Source organism: Sinohyriopsis cumingii, chromosome 1 (assembly GCF_028554795.1).
Source record: "Sinohyriopsis cumingii isolate HCF-2022 chromosome 1, ASM2855479v2, whole genome shotgun sequence".
In the NCBI taxonomy this organism is placed as follows: Eukaryota; Metazoa; Mollusca; class Bivalvia; order Unionida; family Unionidae; genus Sinohyriopsis; species Sinohyriopsis cumingii.
In genome coordinates, this window is record NC_142961.1 from 26,962,136 (window position 1) to 26,985,831 (window position 23,696).

The window sequence follows — 23,696 nt, forward strand, 5'->3', positions numbered from 1 at the left end:
CCATATTGGAAGTTAGGCACTATTTTCATTCAGGACCGACTAGACAAAATAAGTCTTTCAGTCCAATGTCCTTTAGAATCAACTAGAATATATTTGAAGTCATTTAGCAAAAATCCCACACTGTTATGACCATTCATACAGAAGAGGTAGGATAACCAGATTTACAAGATTTGATGTCCATGTAGGTCCATCTAGATAACATAGATGCCTTCTGTTGAAATCGTCATGTCAATATGACTTTTCTTTCAGTGAAACCTACATGTTGATATGACATCCATTCTTCTGGAGTAGCAATATTGTAATTTTCAAGACAGCTGTAAGGGCAGTCATACTGGATGTTCCAGTGGCATCATTTCATCTAGGGATAACCTGACCATGACAGGATGAAGGTATATACAGTTTCATGGCAACCCTCCAAATAGTTCAGGAGGAGCACCAATAAAAAACTTGAGCTATTGGACAGATAGACAATGGACAACAGTCCATCACATAAGCTAGAGAATGGACAACAGACCATCCCATAAGCTCTTCTAGTCTATGACAAATTGGGCTAAAATTTACAAGCCAAATTTACGAGCTGCTTTTCAACACAATGTTGGCTATGGCATGCAGAGAAAATGGGAGCTAAGTGACTTTCTCAAAGACACACCGATGCAGCAAAGCCAGGCTGACCTGGGCAGTTACTAATGTTGGATCACAAGCCTAATGCTCTGCCAACTGAACTACATACAGTGGCTCCCCCAGACAATGAACCCGAATGGAAGAATAGAGATATAATCCAACATACTCTATATACTTACTCATAAGTCAAGACTAACTGCAAACATCACAGATTCATATCTACCTGTCAGATTTGGGTCTGTGCAGTTTGTTAGGAGCAATCAGTAGAACAAACAACATAGACCATGGTCTGCAGGCACATTATATGATGGCAGATCAGGATCTTTGTTGTTGTTTACAGTTTGACTTGACTTATAAGTGAGTATAGATGGTATATCTTTCCATAATGAACCAGATGAAAAGGGTCTATGTTGTTTATGCTACATGTTAGGCCTAACAAACTGCACATATCCTGATACAATATGGGACGGGTCTAACTGATTAAACTGAATCACTCCATGTTAGGCCTAACAAACAGCACATATCCTGACACATTATGGGATGGGTCTAAATGATTAAACTGAATCCTCCATGTTAGGCCTAACAAACAGCACATATCCTGACACATTATGGGATGGCTATAACTGATTAAACTGAATCACTCCATGTTAGGCCTAACAAACAGCACATATCCTGACACATTATGGGATGGCTATAACTGATTAAACTGAATCACTCCATGTTAGGCCTAACAAACTGCACATATCCTGACACATTATGGGATAGGTCTAACTGATTAAACTGAATTGCTCCATGTTCTATCACATCGCCTTAACTGGAGTCATGCTAATTGGACAACCTCATGTCATCTAGTGGCTTCAGAGATGCAGCTTAAATAAATAAATTCCTTTGTATGAGGGCCTCAAGGTAGATTAGTTTTTAGCTAATTGTGTTACCCTCTTTAAATAAGGTCATTATTATTATTATTATTATTATTATTATTATTATCTACATTCTTGAGACCTTTCATATATTACCAGAAAGGTCCATCTCACTGTTTTATTAACATAACATCACACACTGTATAAATGGGGATGGTTGATTGTGGTTGCCATGGAAGCCTTCAATAACTATGGGGATATCAAAACATTTTTAGTCCAGAATGTATGCATCATACAAAAAATATTGATTCCTACATGTGTAACAAGATTAATCATTGGTCCGCAGAACATAAAAAATATATGTACTGTCAATTAATGAGCGATGTGATGTGATGTGATTTTGATTTTTAACATAGCTTTAACAATTCTGCAGTCATATTGCTACGATGTCTGCAGTGTGGAAATTTATAGTAATTTCTAGCACTCGGGCATCATGCCACCAACATTTAGCATGATGTCCCACCCAGTCACATTATCCTGACACCAGGCCCACCAGTCCTAACGCTAGCCTGTTACTGCTAAACAACTTGCAAGGCAGGTGTTAGTACCATTTTTAAAAGTCTTTGATATGACTCGGCCAGGGTTCGAACCCTTGACCTCCCTTATCTGAGGCAGATGCTCAAACCACTAGACCAGTGGAGCAGTCTGTCATGATATTTTCACATTTTCATGCAACTGTATGTATTTCCATCCAGAAATACATCTATGGTATTCAATATTTTTATAAATTTCATTTATTACAAAATATGAAATTAAATTTTACTTGCTTCAAATTCAAGTTTACAGAATGATGGACAAAACGTAAGTTGCTACTTTATTTTTAACTTATTCCAATCAATAATAAAGTATTTTATATATTACAGACAAGTTTGTCCTATCTATCAAATTGCCTTTTTGGGGACTGACCATTTATATTTCGGGGGAAAAAGGATGGGCAAGCTGGAATTTTAAAGAAATTTCTGGCCCCCAAATAGTTTGGATAAAATAATCTTCCTCTCTTCAGCTCTACAGTTATTACATACTTCCGAGAATGGGACTAGTACAAGGTAAAGTAGTTTGCACTGGCAACATGCAAAATGGGGAGACTGCTGGCATACCTCTATGCTACTTTCATGCACTGTGACTGAAATTTCTTTTCATGTGGTAATTATGAAAACTCTGTGCACTATCTAAAGCAAACAGCAGATCAAAATGGTTGATCCCAACTGCTTGAAAAATTCACCTGAACTAGTCCAAAATACATTAACCTTGTCAGTTATAAAATGGAGAAATCTAATTTTGCAGGCACAAACAATACTATATTCTGAAAGTGCAGTAAATGAATTATAAAATACGAAAAAGTAAAATGAAATAATCAGCTACCATAGCTTTTTTTAAATTTACCTTTGATGTCCTGAAAGTGAAAATAAAAATATGGAGCTAGCAGTCTTCTGAGAGGTGCACATATGAAGTAAGGCAAAGCTTTACTCTACAACCCAATACATCCATCAAACATACACCAAAATCAGTGGAATTAAAAATTATTTAAACAATAACTAAGAAATACGTTGTCTTTGTTCAAATAACCATGAAGAAAATCTGGGAAATTCTTTTTCTTTAAAAATTAAAATCATATATAAAGTAAGAAACTGAAGAGTGGAACCAATGTTAAAAAAAGAAATAAATGAATTATATCCATCATACATTACATTAGTTTAACAAAATAAATTATCCTGAGATATAAGAAAACAAGAAACTATCTTGGTTCTAAATCACAGATCTGCCCACCACTAAATATTAAATGGAAGTCCCTTAGCAAGTATATAATGTAACCATCCTGATTTTCAAGATTTTAGTGTTGTTGTTGTAGGCTTTAACACCATTTTTCAGCCTAAGATAGGCTATGCATGGCGGCCAGTATAACTGGTGGACGAAGAACCTGGAAAACCCCTGGAAAGAACCACCAACCCACAAGAAGCTACTGGCAAGCTTTCTCACGTACCTACACGGCTCCATATACATGTCAACCTGTTTGAGGCTCCACTAACGTGTCAACCTGTTTTCAAGATAATATCATTCCACATAACTGTTTTACTGGCTCCACTTACGTGTCAACCTGTTTTTGAGGTTTTATCATTCCACATAATGGTTTTATTGGCTCCACTTAGGTGTCAACCTGTTTTTGAGGTTTTATCATTCCACATAATGGTTTTATTGGCTCCACTTACGTGTCAACCTGTTTTTGAGGTTTTATCATTCCACATAATGGTTTTAATGGCTCCACTTACGTGTCAACCTGTTTTCAAGGTTGTATCATTCCACGTATCTGTTTTACTGGCTCCACTGATACATCACCAATATAAACTAAGAAAACCATGAAACAATACTGGATTTATTAAATACACAACTGCTATTCTCTATGTGAGATTCCAATTAAATGAAATTTTACTGAAATATTTTTTAACTGTGCTTTTACCACCTAATGGCCATGTGATTCAGAATAGATGTAGGTACATAAATTTTGAAAGGTATATCATGTTGATGATTTTTTTAATACTGGTAACTCATCATTTCATGCAACAATCTGGTAAAAAACAAAATAATCATTGTACACAAGCATCAGACTTCTGGCAAGAACTTGATTCTCTGAAGCTTGTTTCAACTAACAGCAAACTGTATTCAGAAACAAAAGCATACAGCTGCCAGTTATCTCCATGTCTAGTGACAAATATATCAGACACAACACAGAAGCCCAGTGTTTTGAATACAAAGAACAAGTGTTTGCCATTTCCTTGGCATACTGAACAAACAAACAACTGACACCAGTAAAAAGTACAAAACTACATATGGTATTACAAAAATAAAAACATTTTTCATTTCAACCAATAAAGATTAAAATACTATATGAAAAAAATGGGGACAAAATATCTTTCATCAATAATACAAAACCCCATCATAGTACATCAGGAGCATATCCACTGCCCCGAACATCCAGCCCTCCTAAACTAAAAAGTCATTCACTATATCTTTTTGCCAGTTTTATCAAACACAGCACCAAAATGTTCTCTGCTGGCAGAGATGGTCAGACTAAAGAGGTTCTTCATGGATAGATTGACTGGCAACAATCCCAATAAATCATTAAGTATTACTGGGGCAGGTGTGCATGCTCTTCCAAGAATAAAATAATGATGAGATCTTGGGAGGGTATGCCGATATTGTGATCTGGTATGTATTATTATCAAGAAACATTTTTACTCTAGCATTGGTGTCTTGTTCAGTTATGTTACCCAACCAAAATCCACCATTAGGAGAATAGGCAGAGGATTGCTTTATTTTATTCATCATTTATTCTGGTCTGATAAAATATATGAAGCAGTTTCAAGTTTCATGAGAGATACAGGCTAGGGTTTGCACATGGTCCATGTATGGGTGCAGTTTCAAGAAAACTTTTCACACTGACAAAACAAGCAGAAATCAAATAACCTAAATCGTGATGGTGCAACCAACGAACCTGGAAATGTAGCCTGTTACTCTGCTGATGCAGGTCACACCAGGTTGAACTAAGCCTTTTTGGATGACATGTCTCTGGGGTAAAATCTGAAGAAAGTCATCTCCGACTTCAATCCAAAGGTTTGTATGGCTTGAATGATGTTGGTCAGGGTACCCTTACACAAACTGCATACCCTCTACCTCCCTCCTTCACCAACTTTAAAGTAAAAATGTTTCTTCATAATACATACCAGATCATAATATCTGAAGTGAGAAAAATGACACATCAGCACTCAGAATGATGAAAAGGCACAAAGTGATTAGTATCAGTGTGACCTCTGGTAAGGGCAAGCTGTGTATAGGTTGTTATCTGTGTGACCTCTTGTAAGGGCATGCTGTGTATTTTTTGGTATCTGTGTAACCTCTGGTAAGGCTTGCTGTGTATTGGTTGGTATCTGTGTGACCTCTGGTAAAGGCTTGCTGTGTATTGGTTGGTATCTGTGTGACCTCTGGTAAAGGCTTGCTGTGTATTGGTTGGTATTGTGTGACCTCTGGTAAAGGCTTGCTGTGTATTGGTTGGTATTGTGTGACCTCTGGTAAAGGCTTGCTGTGTATTGGATGGTATGTGTGACCTCTGGTAATGGCTTGCTGTGTATTGGATGGTATCTGTGTGACCTCTGGTAAAGGCTTGCTGTGTATTGGTTGGTACTGTGTGACCTCAGGTAATGGCATGTTGATCAGCCATGAGTGGAAGTAGTAAGTGGCAAGAGTTCATGTTAATTTGTCTTTCCAAAAGAAGAAAATGCTAGCTCATACTTCTGAATCAGTAAACAGATGACTTTTTACCAGTTTTGGTCTTAAACAAGCCAAAAAAGCTTGGAGACGCTGATTTGCAAGATAGTGGCTATTCACCTAATCAATTTTGAACAGGTCAAGCATTTAATAATAAAGATTTTTCAGCCAATTTTTTAATATAATAAAAACATTGGAGCCATTTGAACTTGTAAATTTATTACTTGACTCAGATGTTGTCTACAATGACCTGTCTACTGCAAGCCTGAAAATTTTTAATAGTAAAAGTCATACAGGTCATGTATGCATTGAACACCAATTATTTCAGTAATGGGCATCATTGTCTTTTTTAAATTCCCAATACCTTTAAATGGAAATTATTCACTTTATTTGGATAATCATACATCCATATTCCTTTGGAAGGTCATTACATGACCACAAGAATCAAACGGCAAAATCAAAGTTAAAGTATATAGAAATATTTGGACAACATCAACCTAATGGTGTCATCCAGTACAATCCGGATTAAATGTCATGCACTGCGATGTCACCCCTGTTAATAAACAAATTCTAAGTACCCTATACTGTGACAATTAGTCATGATGTGCTCTTTTCTGGAACCAGTTGAATACCTTGCCACCATTGCAAAAGTCCATAGTAATCAATAATTTTTGTCTGGAAGGTTCTTGAAGACAGTTACTTGGTTAAACAAAATTAGTATTAAATTCTGAAACAACATTTTATATTTTAACTAAAGATAATAATATATGTATACATGACCTTTATGACTATTACTGTATACACTGTCTCAACCATACCATTTTTATTGCAACTAATAATGGAGCTGGCTATCTCAGGCCAAGGGAGATCAAAACAAAGTAAACATTCAACAACTTATGAAACTCCAAACTAGAGATATCATGCCTACTAATTAGCATAGTAATTTCTGAATTTTTATAGTTTTATTTACCATATTATTACGATCTTATTAACATGAATCTATTTTGCAAGTTTTATCATTTTGAAAAACAGTTTTCACAGAAGAAACAAACTCTGCCAATCAGACACAAAATCATCTCATCAATATGGACAGATATCACTCGTTACAGAACCTTTCTACCACAATAAATATGTAAGATAAATTACCAAGGCTGTGCAAAAATCCACTCTAAATCTGGTCACCAAAGTGGTAACATCTTCAATCCATCATATACATGACTATCTCATTAATATGCATAAATCTTGTTCATAAACAAACTCATCCAACACACTGATAATATTAGATGATTTAACAAGTATAATATATATAAAAAACTCATCCAACACACTGATGATATTAGATGATTTAACAAGAATAATAAAAACAAACTCATCCAACACACTGATGATATTAGATGATTTAACAAGTATAATAAAAACAAATTCATCCAACACACTGATGATATTAGATGATTTAACAAGTATAATAAAAACAAATTCATCCAACACACTGATGATATTAGATGATTTAACAAGTATAATAAAAACAAATTCATCCAACACACTGATGATATTAGATGATTTAACAAGTATAATAAAAACAAACTCATCCAACACACTGATGATATTAGATGATTTAACAAGAATAATAAAAACAAACAAATTCATCCAACACACTGATAATATTAGATGATTTAACAAGTATAATAAAAACAAACTCATCCAACACACTGATGATATTAGATGATTTAACAAGTATAATAAAAACAAACTCGTCCAACACAATGATGATATTAGATGATTTAACAAGTATAATAAAAATCCGAGTACAGAGTCACATGAGTGCTGACAATCACAGATGAAAAGATGCAAGTTTGCTTCATTAACATGCATGGATCTTACTCATTTTCAAACATGTCAGAGATCCTGATGATATAAATCAGCCCATATTCCAAGTTTGATCAAATCCAATCAGAAATATGGCCTTCATATATATATGAATCTCGCTTATTATCAATATCAAATGAGATCTTGATGAATACAAGCTTAAATGCCAAGTTTGATCAAAATAAGAGAAATATAACATCACAGTGTTAATCTGTGAGCTCAGCAAATCTGATGCAATGTCATAATATGTGGCTCTTGCACATTTTTGAATTTGTTACAAATCGTGATGACGTAAGCCAATATTTCAAGTTTGACAAAATCTGATAAAAATATGGCCTTCAACGTTTAAGCAAGATGAAATCATCAGATGCAATATCACATCATTAGTATGTATGGCTCTTGCTAATTATCAAACAAAAGTATGAGATCTCAATGATATAAGTCATTACCACATGTTTGATCAAATCAGAAAGAAGAACATATTGTACAACGTATAGCCTCCAAAATGGCAACAAGCAACTGCTGCTGGACGGATGGAAAATGCCCATGCAATAAGCTCACATGAGTGAACAGCCAAATGAGTTAAATACTAACAGGATGAACAACACTTCATGCATAAAAAATGGGTCACTATAACCTTCTTTCTTATTTGATACAAGGATCAACCTGGTCAAGTTAAATAAAGATGTAATTTGTGTAAGAAAAGTAGGTGAATGTTGCCCACTTTTTTTAGGGCGATGTAAGATAGAGTAATGAAAAAAAATACATACAACTGGTATTTACCCATACCAAGTTCTACATGCCTTATGTAAAGCTGAAAATAATGGCAGGGAAACACTATCACTTAGATAATTTAACCTGCCAAAAAATAACAACAATGATTAGTGTAAGAAATATAGGTCAGTGTGACCTATTTTGTATGGCTATTTCACGGAAAGACCCATGAACACATGGTATTAACATCTGGAGATTTTCAAGGCTAAATCCTCCAGAAAAGTAGCAAATTTGACAAATGTATCATTTCCCTTTAGTAAACACATATTGGGTACATGTATTAACATAAGAATGTTGTTCTCTCAATGCTGTACACTGATTTGTTTAAAATATTTTATATATGGTACATGGTTTGGGCAAAAAAATTCTTAAAAGAGGATTAACATTAACAATGGCACAGTTTCTATAGACTGACAGCACTGGAAAACAAGGTAACATGTAGGAGGCAAAACAATATTTCAGGAGCTCCTCCAGTAATGTCAAGGACACTTCAACTGGTCCTGGAGATCTGGCATACTTCGTCAAATACTTTTTATCTAGGTCTTCAACAATGTTTTTATTCTACAATATATTTTGGGATCAACCAAAATGGAAACAGGGATGCTAATGCAATCTTCACTGATGAAACCTGATTAAAAGAACCAGCTGAGATTGTTTGTCATGAATATTTTATCAGATGAAATTTTCTCATCAGCATCCTTCAAGGAACTAATTCTTTCTTTAAAAGTCAATTATGGAGAAAATCTTCAAAATGTAAACTTTTGGACATTTTCTAAAACATTTTGTTGGTTAAAATTAAATTTCTTGTAACATTTACTCCAACCAAATTACAATATACCATTAAAATTAGTGAAGAGTCAGACTGTCTAAAATTACTGAATGTATTACCTACCTCTCTTGACTAAGAGTTGGAATGTAGTTGCGATTGATATCATATTAGGTAAAATTATATATTACATGCAGCATATAGTCATGAATTATTATCCAAAACAGAAAAGACTGTTTTCCTTGTTTAGATTTCTCCATGATAAAATGCACAGAAAACAGGAATCTAACTATTACACTATTCCAATTATACCACTCCAAATCAATAAGTATTATGTATAGAATTCTAAGGCCCTAATGCACATTCAAATTTTTTACAAGCATAATGCAAATTATCAGATCATCCCAAATCCTTCTAAATTTTGAAAATGTTTATGGCTTGTCCATGTTAATGACATTGGACATAAATCTAATAGTCAACGATAAATCATTCAGTTTTAACATCTGATGAAAGTATCAACATACATGCGCATGTATCAACCCCATGAAAAATAAAAATCACTTTTATGCTGAAAATAATTTTGTTCAATAACTTTATGACTAGTAAATCAGTCATTTGTTTAAATGGACAGAAACTGTGAATAGTCATCTGTTAATCTGAGATCTTTTGTTGATCTGTTCTTCAATCACATGCAGATGTTCTTATAACTCTTGTCTAAAGTGGAATTTCTTTTTCTGTCCAACAAATTTTCAGCCATATTCACAACAGTCGGATTTCAAAATGAGCATGACAGATTTATTTCAAGCTGTACTCAGTTAGTCAACATACTGGTAGAGTGTGTGTGTGATTTGGATTTTTAACGTAGTTTTAACAATTTTTCAGTCATATCGCTATGATGTCTTCAGTGTGGCAGTTTATAGTGATGTCTGGCACTGGGGCATCAAGCCACAGACAAGTAGCATCATGTCCCACCCAGTGACATTATTCTGACACCAGTCCGACCAGTCCTAACACCAACCTCCTAATGCTGTGCACCTAGTGAGGCAGCTGTTAGTACAATTTTTATAAGTCTCTGGTATGACTTGGCCTAGGTTCGAACCCATGACCTCACACATCCATGGTGGACATTCTAACCACTAGGCCACTGGATTGGTACTGGTAGAAAATTATACAGATAGAGGATATTTCTAAATTATTGAGTCAAAAGAAGTAAAACACAAAATCATGTTCTTTTCATGCTTTAATTAAATTGAACCAGCAACCTCAGCTTGTAAATTGCCAATTATGTATAAGATGTAATCACCATGTCTATGTTACCTGGCACATTTGTTTAACCTTCGTTACTTGCTGATAATAAATGATGTGTGATTATTATGCCTCCGTCACCTGGCACCTTTGTTGCTTAACTGACGTACCTTTGTTTATCTGGCTTTGATGAGTCAGGTGATAAAAACGTTATAATTGTGCTGACTTTTTCAGGTGCACTACACAAATCAAACACTAGAACCAATTAAATGTTGTAACAATGGAACATTATCAAATAGTCTTTGGAACACATATTAGTTAGGAATTTGATGAGGGAATTTACACTCAAATGTTACAACAGAGGAAAGTTGTAACCAAAAAATGTAATAAGCCATCTTTACTGCAGATTTATGATGGAGAAATATGAGCAGCACTGCAAATATCAAGTAGAACATGGTGATATGTTAGTCAATACCAGTATGCATTTCAAAGTGGTAGGGTCCAGGATGTGCCATTTCAAAAAAGAAATGTTTTTTTCATAATTTTGACAAAGAATTGGGATCTTTTGCATATATGATTTCAATGTGGCCTATATCAATGAGTGAACTTGTAAACCTGAATGCATAAGATTATTTCCTTGTTTTCAACATCATTCATTTTATTGTATTTTCTCTTGATTTATCAATGACCATGTTCACCATAATTGTAGAAACAGTCATTTGAATTTCTCAATTTTTCACAGGATCATCGTTTATTTCACATCATACTGCAGACCCCCTACATTATAACCTCTACATTAGTATGTTCTTTGTCCGAGTCAAACATTGATAGTTGTAAGCACCCCCTCTCTCTGTAAAAGGTGAGGGTTGATTGGCAGATTGTACCTTCTTTCAAGGTGTCCACTTTATTCAATTCTCATTATCTAGGAGATGATCACCCTCGGTGTTATTGCCTGGATCGAGTAAACTTACAGGTAGAATAAATAGAGATCTGAGCAGATATATAGAACAGAACAATTCAAGCCCACGTACATAGAAAATATAAATTTAATCAATTACATAAACAATGGCGATAACACAATACATTAGGAAGATACACTTCTTTTTGGAATAAATCTTTCACCAAATTTCATAATACAAATATATTTATAAAAATAGTTAATCTGTTTTACTGATAGAATTAGTTCATCATACGAGTGAGTGAACAATCAAAGTCGTTGCGTTCATCATACGATTGAGTGAACAGTCAAAGTCGTTGCCTTGTACAATTGCATAACATGCTTAGCTCTGGTTCACTCCAATTTCACTGTAGCTGTTCTCCATCCTTTCGCCCTTTTCCATTCTTTTTCTCTCCCAACGTCCCTACTGTCTTGCCTCCTTTCGGCCCTCAAACTTTGTGTGGGTAGGTGGATATGTAAGCATGTAGATACACAGATACATGGATATGTCAGTGCCAAGGTACATCTGAGGATACATCTGGGAATATGTCTGAAGAGCTATTTTCCCCTTTTATTACTATAGAGAACCAACCTAAATTTTCTGTCAGTTATTCTACTGGGAATAGAACATTACTCCCTTCTCGTTATCAGATCTTACTAATGGTACTGAAACAGATACCAAAGGCTATTAGTCAGCTCAAGCATGGCAGACTAAAACAAGCCTGGTTTTATAAGATTAATGTACTTCCTATTGGCTAATTCATCACTTCGCATTAACACACACAAGATATAACAGTTCTACTCTAGTCTCAATTACACAAATGAATGAATGAAATTCACTACCTGGCTTAAGTACCTTATGTTCAGCGAATACACACATTCAAGTCTTTAGCATATATGAAATTACCTGAGATTGGTGAATTCACATGGATTCTCATAACTCACATTAATTAAAGTAATGCACACAATTTTAAGAACCTAATTCCTATACAAACAAGGTGACTAATTCAAACAATTCGACAACCTTATAAAAAGAAGATTATTGTACTAATTCATATATATATATAAACACAGTTATACTTATATCAAGAGAACTGATCTACGAATTTAAAGAACTAAATTCATGCACATATTATCAAATAATTCAAGCAAAATATTATATTGGTATCGACGAATCTCATGAATTTGACACAAATACCTTGTTCTGCTTTCCAACGCTGTTCGTTTATACTGCCAAAATTGTGTCCGTCGACCTTCCAGACATCCGGTCTCTTGGACAAATGTTTTACGAGAGAAATTCTTCCAAACTGACTCTTGGAGTCCCCTGTACCTTTACACTTGCAGCAAAGCTTAGACTAATTAGATTTTTCGATGGGGGGAGGGATATTTACACCGAGGAAATTTCATGTGGGAAACACACCCCTTATCTAGCATAACCAATCAAGATGAAATATATTTACCACCTTTTAACTAAGTGCCAAAATTGGAGTCAACTTGACCTTCCAGGTTTTTTACTAATGGTTTTTGGAAATTTTCCAAGTTTGACAGTGCAACTATGAAATCAAAGTTAGCCGTGTCCCTAATAGTCCCGACCAGACATTTAGAATCACTGCAGTATATCGATTTAACAAGCACCTGTCTCCATAAATTTGTTCTCTAGCCCAAACTAATGTGCTTTTCATAGATCAACAGAAATTTGCCCTCACACTAATGTACATATAATGAACAGGTAATACATCTGCCAACTTTACTGAAAGTCATACTTTTAACTGTAATTATTCATAACCAATAGAATAGAATTTATAATTAAGATTATGAGATTTTCAGGTAGGTTCAAAACAAAGATAAAGAAGAACCTCCAAAACGACCCCTGACCATGCTGCTTGAAACTTGTATATTTGGAGGCTGACTGAAAGTCCCTACAGCTTCTCATTCCTTCTGCTTGTTTAGACCAGATTTTTTAAAGCTGAGAAAGTCATACCTGGGCCAAGGGTCATGTGAATGTTTCCACAAAATCTTGTCATTAAAACTGTCCAATACGTACAGGGGATACAAACTGGTATGCATATGCAACACAATAATATCTTGAAGAAAATGTTTGTTTTTAAAATATGTAATAGTTTGTTGGCTTTCTGGGCACAATTTAGATAGTTTCTGTTCAAAAGTTGTTATCACAGTCATGCCCACTTAATGGGAAGTAAGAAACAACATTCACTTTTCCAACACCGGTTCTGGCAACTTCAACATTTTGTCAGGTTTTGGTTCAAGTTTTTCATTTGCATATATTTCCTAATCCCCTATGACCTGCAAGTCAAGGTCACAGTCACATAAAATCTGTATAAAGGTTTTAGTTAACATTCTTTCATTTGGTGAACCACTAAATGGATTTTCCTAATGCTTTGGTTGAATCATTATGAAGTGAAGACAAATTCAATCTGCAATATACTTGCTCCACTTCCTGACCTTTGGGTCAAGGTCATACATTTAACAGCCAACCTTTAATCATAAACTTGACATGCAGGCCTTGTCTTCCCATTTTATTGAATTAACACAAGTTTTGTGCTGTCATAAATACAGATATGAATGAATCATAAATTAAATTTAAAATCTGATGCTATCATTGATTTAACCAAAAGTCACTTTATCTTATCTATAAACACATCCAGGTGTGCTGCATATAAATACCAAGTAAAAGAAAAATGTAACAATTACTGGTGACTTTTCTGGTGTACAACTGAGTCCAAGGTCAACGGTGAGAGAGAGAGAGAGAGAGAGAGAGAGAGTAAAACTGAATACTGCACATTTTGGTACTGTTATTTAAATCAAATAAACAGGACAAAAATAAAAAACTAAAGTAAAAACTACAGATTTTTTATTTTGTATGTGAATATTTACATCTAAAAATCATAGGCATTTTATGTTATTAATTAATGCTCTATTAAAAAAAAACATTTTAAAGCATATATAATAAATTATATAAATTATTTCAAAGCAAATTAAAATATTTAAAAACAGAATGACTGCATGTTTTAGGGAAAATTCAGCAGATTATTTTTCATATGTTCTGGTATATGTTCTGCGCCACGAATGAGCAACTTTGTTTTTAATCCTAAAGTGTGTGCTGCAATATATTTATCCATATTTATTTTTCCTCTATCGTCTCATATTGTAAGATAAATTTACGTATACATCATATTCTGCACAGAAGCTGCCTGATAAATCAGAATTTAAGGTTTTATTTTTCTCCATAATATCATATCTGGGGTAAATATGCCTGTGACATTTCTATTAAATAACAAGCAAGGATTGTTCACAGAGAACTGAGGAGATGAAATATTAATCTCTGCATAACAATTTCAGTGTTTCTAGCCTACTTAGATCATCTGGCAATAATAACTCACAAATCCACCGAACTTAATATAGAAATGCAAGGTTTAATTCCTGCTTGGAACAAATCAGCATTCTCTCACCTGTTTGATTATATTTGTGTCATTCTATTCACAATTTCTGTCATTTAATTATGTATTCATACACACAATCTTGGGTCAGGGATAGATGCCTTCCTCCCTGTTTGGTATAAAGGTGTAAATTTGTTATTAGAATTTCAAGTATATACACCTCTCCCTCAATAACTCTGGAGAAACTGGGTCCATAAATATCCACCTTGGCATAGGCATGGACAAGAAAGAACAATGAAGTCTCAAATTATGGCTAACAGTCGAGGTACATGGGGGTGGGATGCCAGCAAGTTTTCTTCATACACGAAAATTATAATCTTCTCTCTCTGACATAAATTATATATAAATTGGATATTAGATTGAAAGAAATCAATTCAAGTCAATAAACTGATGACCAACATTTAACACAGATTAAGGTGACATAGAGTACTTATAAATTTGTGTCTCAGTAAAATTGGAGTTCCTTCCCTTTTAAATCTACACTGGAAATGGAGTCCACAAATTAAATTAGGTAGTTTGCTGACAATGAAATGAAAGCATACCCTGATAAGTTCCAAGCTACTGCATACTGAAAGAAATCGAGCAAAGGTGCTGAGACTTTCTCCTCCAATGAGACTAATACATACTGTGGAGATTTGGAAAAAATACTGGCAGCCACTTCGAACTTTATGCCAAACTTAATCAACAAAAATGCTCCAATGAATTGCTCAATATCTCACAAGCGAAGGACATCATGGCTGTGTACCACTCTTTCATCATTGCAAACTTCAAATACTGTCCCAAAACCAAGCATTTCAGTAAGCACTCTAATACAGTGAAATGTGAAAGACCCAAGAATTCAATAAATCTTACTCAGAACTCTTGGATCTGGCAAATTTATCAACTCCCCAATGCTGATGGACAAAGACCATAGCATTTAAAATTTTCAGAATTTTAAACAAGAACTATCCAAAATATTTACATAATCTGGATGTTTTAAAAAATTCTTCCAATGCTTTTAGGTAAAACAGACTTGGAAGATTCCAACTGTAAGAACAATTAGGTATTAGGTACAACATTTTAGGTACGAAGCAGCAAAACTTTTGAATTCTCTTCGTCATAATGTTGAAGGCAGTTTCAACAATTTTAAATCCCTATTAAAGACCTGGTCTGGAAGCATATTGTGTAAATTACTCTATGGGGTCGTCCATTAATTATGTCAACAAAATGGGGGGGAGGGGTTTTGAAGAAGTTTGACAATTGTTGACATGGGGGAGGGGGGAGTTCAAGATAAATTGACATCAACAATGTTATTTTTTACAATAAATTTAATAAATCAATAAATAGGAAATTAGTTGGTGCGTTGGTATGGCACACACTCGCTCGCCCGTCAACAGCCCACCAGTTTAATCCTAAACCGGTTGAGCTCTTGCCAAGGAAGTCATAGTCTTGCATCATCATATTTTGTTTTTATTCAATGTAGATTGTAGACTGTAGACAGATTAACCACATATGGTATTAATCTGAAGAAATTAATGAATCAGCCACTATGCCCATTATAACAATTGAGGAACATTTGGCTTCCCCATGGGAAGATGATAGAAGCTAGAATATAAAGTCTCGATTTTTTCATGAATTCAAAGTGTTATAGTCAATCTGAAATCTGTTAAACAAGTCAAAAAAATGTATTAAAATTTATTTGTAGACCTTTTAATTTCCATAATTCTATTGTTAGCATAAAAGCCAGCCGTATAAAATATTGTTAGTTTGGGGGGGGGGGTAAAAAATTTGACATAGTTTTATTGGGGGAGGTCACTGAAAGTTTGACAGTTGTTGACAAGAGGGGGGATGGGGGGGGGGTAAAAACTGCCTAAAAATTGTTGACATAATTAATGGACATCCCCTTTTTTTAGGCACAAGTAAAGAAGTTGCTGCTGATACAATCATTGGCTGCATGTTTATTGTTTAAGTTTATAGTCTTGTATATTGACATATAGCTTTTAGTTTCAATAATAATAATAATAATAATAATAATAATGACTTTATTTAAAGAGGGTAACACAATTAGCTAAGAACTAATCTACCTTGAGGCCCTTATATAAAGGAATTTATTTATTTTAGCTGCATCTCTAAAGCCACTGGATATACTGGGTTTGGAAGAAGGAAATAGAGTGGGTATTTCTAATCACAACTGGAATACTATTCCACAGCAAAGTTCCAGAGTATTGGAAACTATTTTTAAGTAATTCCTTAGTTGGTTTGGGAGTTTTATAATGTTTGGTAGACATGGATCTCAGAAGGGGAGTATACTGCCAGGTAGCCTATACTGGAATAGTGATTGTAAATATTCAGGAGCAATATTATGGGATATCCTGTATATTAATTTGGCTTTTCTCAAACAGATTCAGTCTTTAATAGGTAATATTTTTAACTTACCATCTAAATTTTTCTTGCTTTCTTTCTGGATTGATATTATCCCAAATGCTCTTTTCTGAAGATGTGCCAGCTTTGCTATGTTTTTATCATTTGAATTACCCCATTCTGTATTACAGTAGTCTACATAGGGTTGTATGTAACTGTTATAAAATAGTGTTCTGTGCCTTTCAGTTAGAAAATGTCTTATCCTACTGAGAAGTCATAAACCTGAATTGACTTTTTTTTACAGATATGTTTGATATGTTCAGTCCATGATGAGTTATTATATACCATTAAACATCAAGTACTCTATCATGACAGACCATTTGCAAATTTTTATCCTTCCATGTCATAGTTTATCACTATCAAGATTTGTCATTTTTTGCCTTGTGGAGTTAAGTAATATTTTAGTTTTACCAGTATTTACCACCATGCCATTGCATGTACACCATTTGTCCAGTTTGTTTAGCGCATTCTGTAAAGAAATTTTGAGTTTATGCTTTGTGTTTTGGATGTCTGACATATGTCATCTGCATAGAGATCTGTAAATGACATCGAGTCCGTTAATAAAAGTGGTAGGTCATTAATAAATAAAATAAATAGTAATGGACCTAGAATTGAGCCTTGTGGTACCCCATATCTAATTGTTCCAGGTTCAGACAGAACATTATTTATATAAAAACATGTTGTGTTCTCTCACTTAAGTACGAAGTAAACCATCTAACTGTGCTCTCATCACATTGGTACATTTTCAGTTTCTTCAAAGGATTTCATGATCCACCATGTCAAAAGCTTTTCCTTAAGTCTACAGATCCTATTATTCTACCTTGGTCAAATGCTTGAAGCCATTTATTACTTAGGGAGATCAGGTAGTCTCACATGAATGTTTCTATCTAAAGCCTGATTGATTAGGGTGTAACAGCAAGTATTTGGTTAAATATGACATGACTGAGTCATGGACATGTTTTTCAATCAATTTTGACAAGTTTGGTGGCATTGAGATTGGCTGGTAGTTATCAGCATCATCCTTAAAACCAGATTTGTGAATAGGAGTTTACTTCTGCAGTTTTCCATACTTTGGGAACAGACAAGGTTGCAATACTTAAATTGATTATGAATGTTATGCTATCTAAAATGCCAGAGGCAGAAGATTTAATGAGTCGTGGACCAATCTGATCAAGTCATGTAGCTTTCTTGGTATGAAGTTCACTGAGACATTTTTTAACAAAGTTTTTTGATACTGGTGGGATAGAGAAACATACGACTTTAGAGATTCTGCTGCCGCAGAATGTTTTCAGTTCCTTAAAGTTGTTTTCTATCACTGATTCTTTTTAAGTTTGTGGTAATATTGGTGAAAAAAATAAATCACTGAAAACATCTGCAATGTCAGTGTCATCAGTGACTATGGTGTCATTTACCAGAAGTGAGTGAATTTCATTTGTCTGATCATTATGTGTTCCTCCAGTGAATTCATTGAAGACATCCCAAATGGAGTTACTGTTGCTCTTTTTGTTTTCAAGCAATGATTGATAATAAGTTTTTTTTAAAGCTTTTTTAATCATACTAGTTATTCTGTTTCTCCATACTTTATATTGTGCATGGTTTCCAAAAGCCTTGAATTGGTCTCATGTTTTCATAGTGTCTAGGATTTCAGTAGTAAGCCAATTAGGTTGGATTTCATTCGTTACTCAATGTACTTTCAGTGGTGCATGCTTAGAGACTACATCCATAAATCAGTCCACACCCTCAGAGCTTCATTTATGTCATCCAAATTTTGGATCATATTCCATGAAACTTTACACTGGTCATTGAGAAATTGTTCTTCATTAAAATTTTTGAATGATCTGTAAGTAATAGTTTTGTGTGTATTTTTCTTATTTCTCTTGCATTTAACCTTTCTTGTCAAAAAAGTAGGATAGTGGTACTAAGTCCAACATTCAGTACATTAATACAAGCCACATTGTCTGGTAGTTTGGTATAAATGTGATCAATAAGAATGCTTGATTTTTCTGTTACCCTTGTGGGCTCATTTACCAGCTGGTCTAGGCCTAATGATTCAATAAATTCCATCCAGTTGTTTCTTATTTGAGTAATGAGAAGGGCCTTATTTATATCGCCAAGTAATTATGTTTCTATCTCCTGTACAAGAACATTTTCCATTTGTTTCAAAAAGTTATCATCCCAAATTGCTTTGGAGGAAGGTGGCCTATAAATGAAATGAACTAGGAATGATTTTGCATTATTTTGAAATGTTTCCACTCAGATACTCTCAATCTCATGTGTCTTCAAGTCAAGTCACCATTCTGCATTTACATCTTCCCTAATGTATCCAATGCCTCCCTCGGGCCTGTGTCTAAAAAAAATTGTTTGAGCATTGGACACATAATAAAAAGACCCAAGAAAATAAACATAAAATATTTTTATGGCTGACTGTAGACTGAACATAAATGTCATACTGATTTTGACTAGCTTGGATACCAATTGTTCACCGATTAAAAAATGTAAAGATGAAACCTATAATGAAAGCACTGCTGCAGTTATTTCTAAAGAAGTGTACATGAGGGAAAAAAATGGGCACTCAAATATTCAAAATAAATTCTAGACAGTAATGACTACTCAACCATAATGAATTCAAATCACACTGTGGAAGGCTATTGATAGGAGACTTGGGCTCATAATAATCATCATAAGGTACTCAGGTCAAGGATTTAGTAATTTCTGCTGCAACAAATATTCATATTTCCAGCATTATATACATGTACTTTGAGTAAGTCATTATTGAGTCAGACTATTGTGTGGTTTGGTCAGTTTTGATGTCAACTAAAACAACTGTGACCTGAACAGAGGACATGGTTATTTTAGTGAACAAGGAAACTTAAGCAAACCCCACTTTAGTATGACTCTATAATGACTGATTCAAAGCATGTATTGTTAGAAAAGTCAATATTTCTTGCAACAAGTAAGAAGTAAGTGATGTGAGCACCTTTGATAATGATGTTTGAATTTCTTAAATAAACAAGACAGTGTAAGAGCATGGGAAATGAAAGTTGGGGACCAGGTCTTTTGCCTTTAAAAAGTTGAATTCCAATAACAAACCATTTTTTGTGCTTTGGACAACTCCAGATATTGTTCTTAAGCAAACTTTAACAAACTTCTCAACTACAGATTTAGGATCAACAAGCTAATGGGCCTTCCTCCATCACTCTCATACATCTATGTTACAGTTTCTTGTATTAAACATTGATGGTCATTTGACTTGATATGATTATGTGACAATAATCTCACTCACAAGCCATTGGCATTAGAGGTGAAACCAGAAAATCTGCTAAAAGAGCAAAGTAAGAAAACAAAGTCTGAGCAGCACACTGCCATGTGTTCATTCTCTACATTCATCCATGTGAGTTTTTAAAAAAATATAAGCATGTAAAAAGGTAATGTGTGTATTTGAAAACCATTTAGTGTGCACACTTTAATGGCTTGTCATTTTTTTTAGGTATAATCTATTCAAATTTAATATGATTTATTTACAGTGAATCCTTCAACAGAAATTATGACCTGGGGTTAAGGGGTACAACTCTACATAAGGGTGAGAAATTACTATTTCTAGCTTAAAAACAAGATTCTATACTATGCAACTTGTGTAATAATTAAGTTAACATGTATGTTAAAGTTAATTGTACATTTATTGTTTACAGACAGTAAAATATCACCAATTAACTAATTATTCTTATTAGGTAGATGCAAACTGACTCTAAATAAAATCTGCCTGTCTATTTAATTAAGGATAAAGGGGAATAACCCTTACTGAATAAAATGAACGTTCCTGAGCATAAACCTGTGATATGTCTTTGCATCCCATTTGCTTTTGCTTACAACAAATAATAAAAAAGGAACAACTCTTCACAATGACATAATAATAAGCAAATCTGAATGCAATTTTGAAGTGAAATTTAAAAAAAAGTCACATGAAAACGTCTGAAGTCAACCTTGTATCTGGTTCTCTGTGTGGTGGAATGAAGTTGCAGTGTAGACACTGGAACAGCAAACTTATCAACATGATCACTTGTTTAAATCCCGTGAGTTAAAATGCACTGTGCGATGCAGAAGAAATGAATATAAAATATTCAAGAGTGTCGTAAATATAAGAATTTAAGCAAAACTTACGGTGTGAAAATGTGTTGTATTTTGTCTCAGTTGGATGATTACTACCTCTCCGTCCTGGACCGGAAGTGCACTAATTATTTTGCTATGCTGTAAATCGGATGCAAGGCCAGGTGTGTGAATCGTGCAGAAATTATTCCACGCTCGACTGATGATTTCTTTCAGAATGCAGGAAAAATTTAATCCACATACCTTCAATATTTATTTAAGTACCAATACAGAAGGGGAAAAAATCCGCCGCTATAATTGGGACTTGTATCATAGCTCGCATTTTGTCTATAATTTGTGCCACTTTAAGTTTAATTATAGGTTACGTTCAAATTGTAACTAACCATTCGATCTCCGGAGTTCCATTGCAACATCGGATGTACGCAGTGTATGTGAGTTGAACTAGTAAATACTATCAAAAATTAAAGTACTATTCTTTTTAAACAAAACAAAATTAATTTTTGAAATGTTTGGATAGAACATGATTAAAAAGTCAGCGATATATAAGGGGAAACAACCATGCCGTTGCTGATTGATATCGCTAGTATCATGTTAGCGGTCGTCCTTCTTTCATAAAATGCAGCTGTGGACCCAACCGTTTCGAGTGGTATTAGCCGGCGATTTAATTCCTAAAATTGTCCGCAAAATTCTTTAATTTTGGGGGGTGTCTAATAAAATTAATTAAACCGCATAATAATAGTAGTTAGTTACCAGCTAATTAAAAAAATTTTAATTCAAAATTTAGATTGATAGGTTTAATTGTCTGCAGCAGCAGACCGGGAAACTAAAAAGGAATTACCCATCCTGATGTTGATTAAAGTAGAATATTGAACGATTGAGGGATTACTCGTTCCATAGCAGAGTCGGCCGTTAACGAGCTCGGCCCATAACAAACTCGGCCTACCCAAATCGGCCCATATCGTACTTGGTCCCCATAACGAACTCGGCCCATTACGTACTCTGCCCATTTATATGTTCGGTCAGCCTTTCTGTCCACTGTTAATATAATAGTAACGTGGGTGTAACGTTCTTTCTTCAACGGCCATTTCACTTTTTTTATGTTCTCTGTGCGTCTCTTTCAGGGGTCATTTATTCTGCAATAGAAATATAGTGGGGAAAAAATCATAATCCCAGAGTAATTAAATTATGTACTGCATGTCAACATTTTGAAACTGTCCTTGTCCTCCCGCTGTTAACTGTTAATTGAGTTTTACGATTGAACGTATCTGCCTTACTATTTGTAATTGTAAACGTGTGTTGACACATGTGAATCTGATTACAGTCCCACTTTCCATCCAAATACCCAAAATTTTGTATCAACAGTAAATATTTTCTATTATTTTAAAACGTCTTGGTCCTTGTAAGTCCGTTATGTTAAACTACTTAAATAGATATCATTTTTGTTTAAAAGATGAGCACGTTGACAAAGCAAACATTTCAAATTCTTGCGTATTTATTTCTTAGTATAAAATTGTGTATCTTTGCCCGTCTTTGCCCTGTCTTATTCCTCTCTCAATATAAAACGTAATTAAATGTTTCATCATATGACGGCATTATTTTTGAGAAATCTCAAAAGCTAATAAAAATTAACTTTGTAAACCCTGGGATTCCTTAGCTCAGTGAGATAGAATAAATAGTCAAGGACACAAAACATTATGATGAAATAGTGAGAAGAGGTTAGTTAAATTCTTCTTATTAACACGATACAATTTACTGAATAAGGGGCCATCCATTTAGTACGTACGCAAAATCTGGCAAAGTTTATAGAACGGACTATATTTAATCCACGCAGAAACGACCAAGGAGTAATGATATTAACGTGTTTAATAAAACAGATAGTCCACCGATGTTGAATGTCTGGTTGCATCAAAGAAATAAGCTGCGTAACTTTAAAATGTTTATCTAGTGTCCGCTAAAATTCAAACGCCGACTGAACCCAGTCGAACAGATTAGGTATTAGACAAATTATCATCGAGGTTTCGCCACAACCACCCCCCGTTTCCTATGCGTACGCACATTATCAGTAGACCCTCCCCCATACGCAAGCCGGAATCACAAACAAGTGCATGCTACTTTACAATTACTATTCTATGATATTCCACACAATAGTCCGTACCCGAAAAAGTTATATTAAAATCCAAGAGAATGCAAAGGTTCATATAAACTTCAGAAGTAGATATTTACTGGTCCGCCAGAAATAGTGACGTTGTAAAAATGGCGTTGTCCAGAATTCCTTTGAATAATTCACAATAGCTCAGAATAATATTATAGTAAAAAAAAATATAGGCACTTTCTATTTCCACTGA

General features: G+C 34.3%; 1 protein-coding gene across 4 annotated transcripts in view; it reads right to left on the bottom strand.

Moving 5' to 3' along the window:
• LOC149806581 (choline transporter-like protein 1) overlaps positions 1-21,477 on the bottom strand; it is a 209,556-nt gene extending 188,079 nt beyond the window's left edge. For 3 of the 4 annotated variants that reach the window (XM_089954977.1, XM_089954968.1, XM_089954995.1), the window contains exon 1: positions 21,406-21,477. The gene's annotated coding sequence lies outside the window, so the exon portion shown is untranslated. Of the gene's footprint in view, positions 1-5,031; positions 5,227-21,405 lie in introns of all 4 variants that reach the window. The other variant, XM_089954985.1, reaches the window with a different exon arrangement.
• Between the last annotated feature and the right edge of the window lie 2,219 nt (positions 21,478-23,696).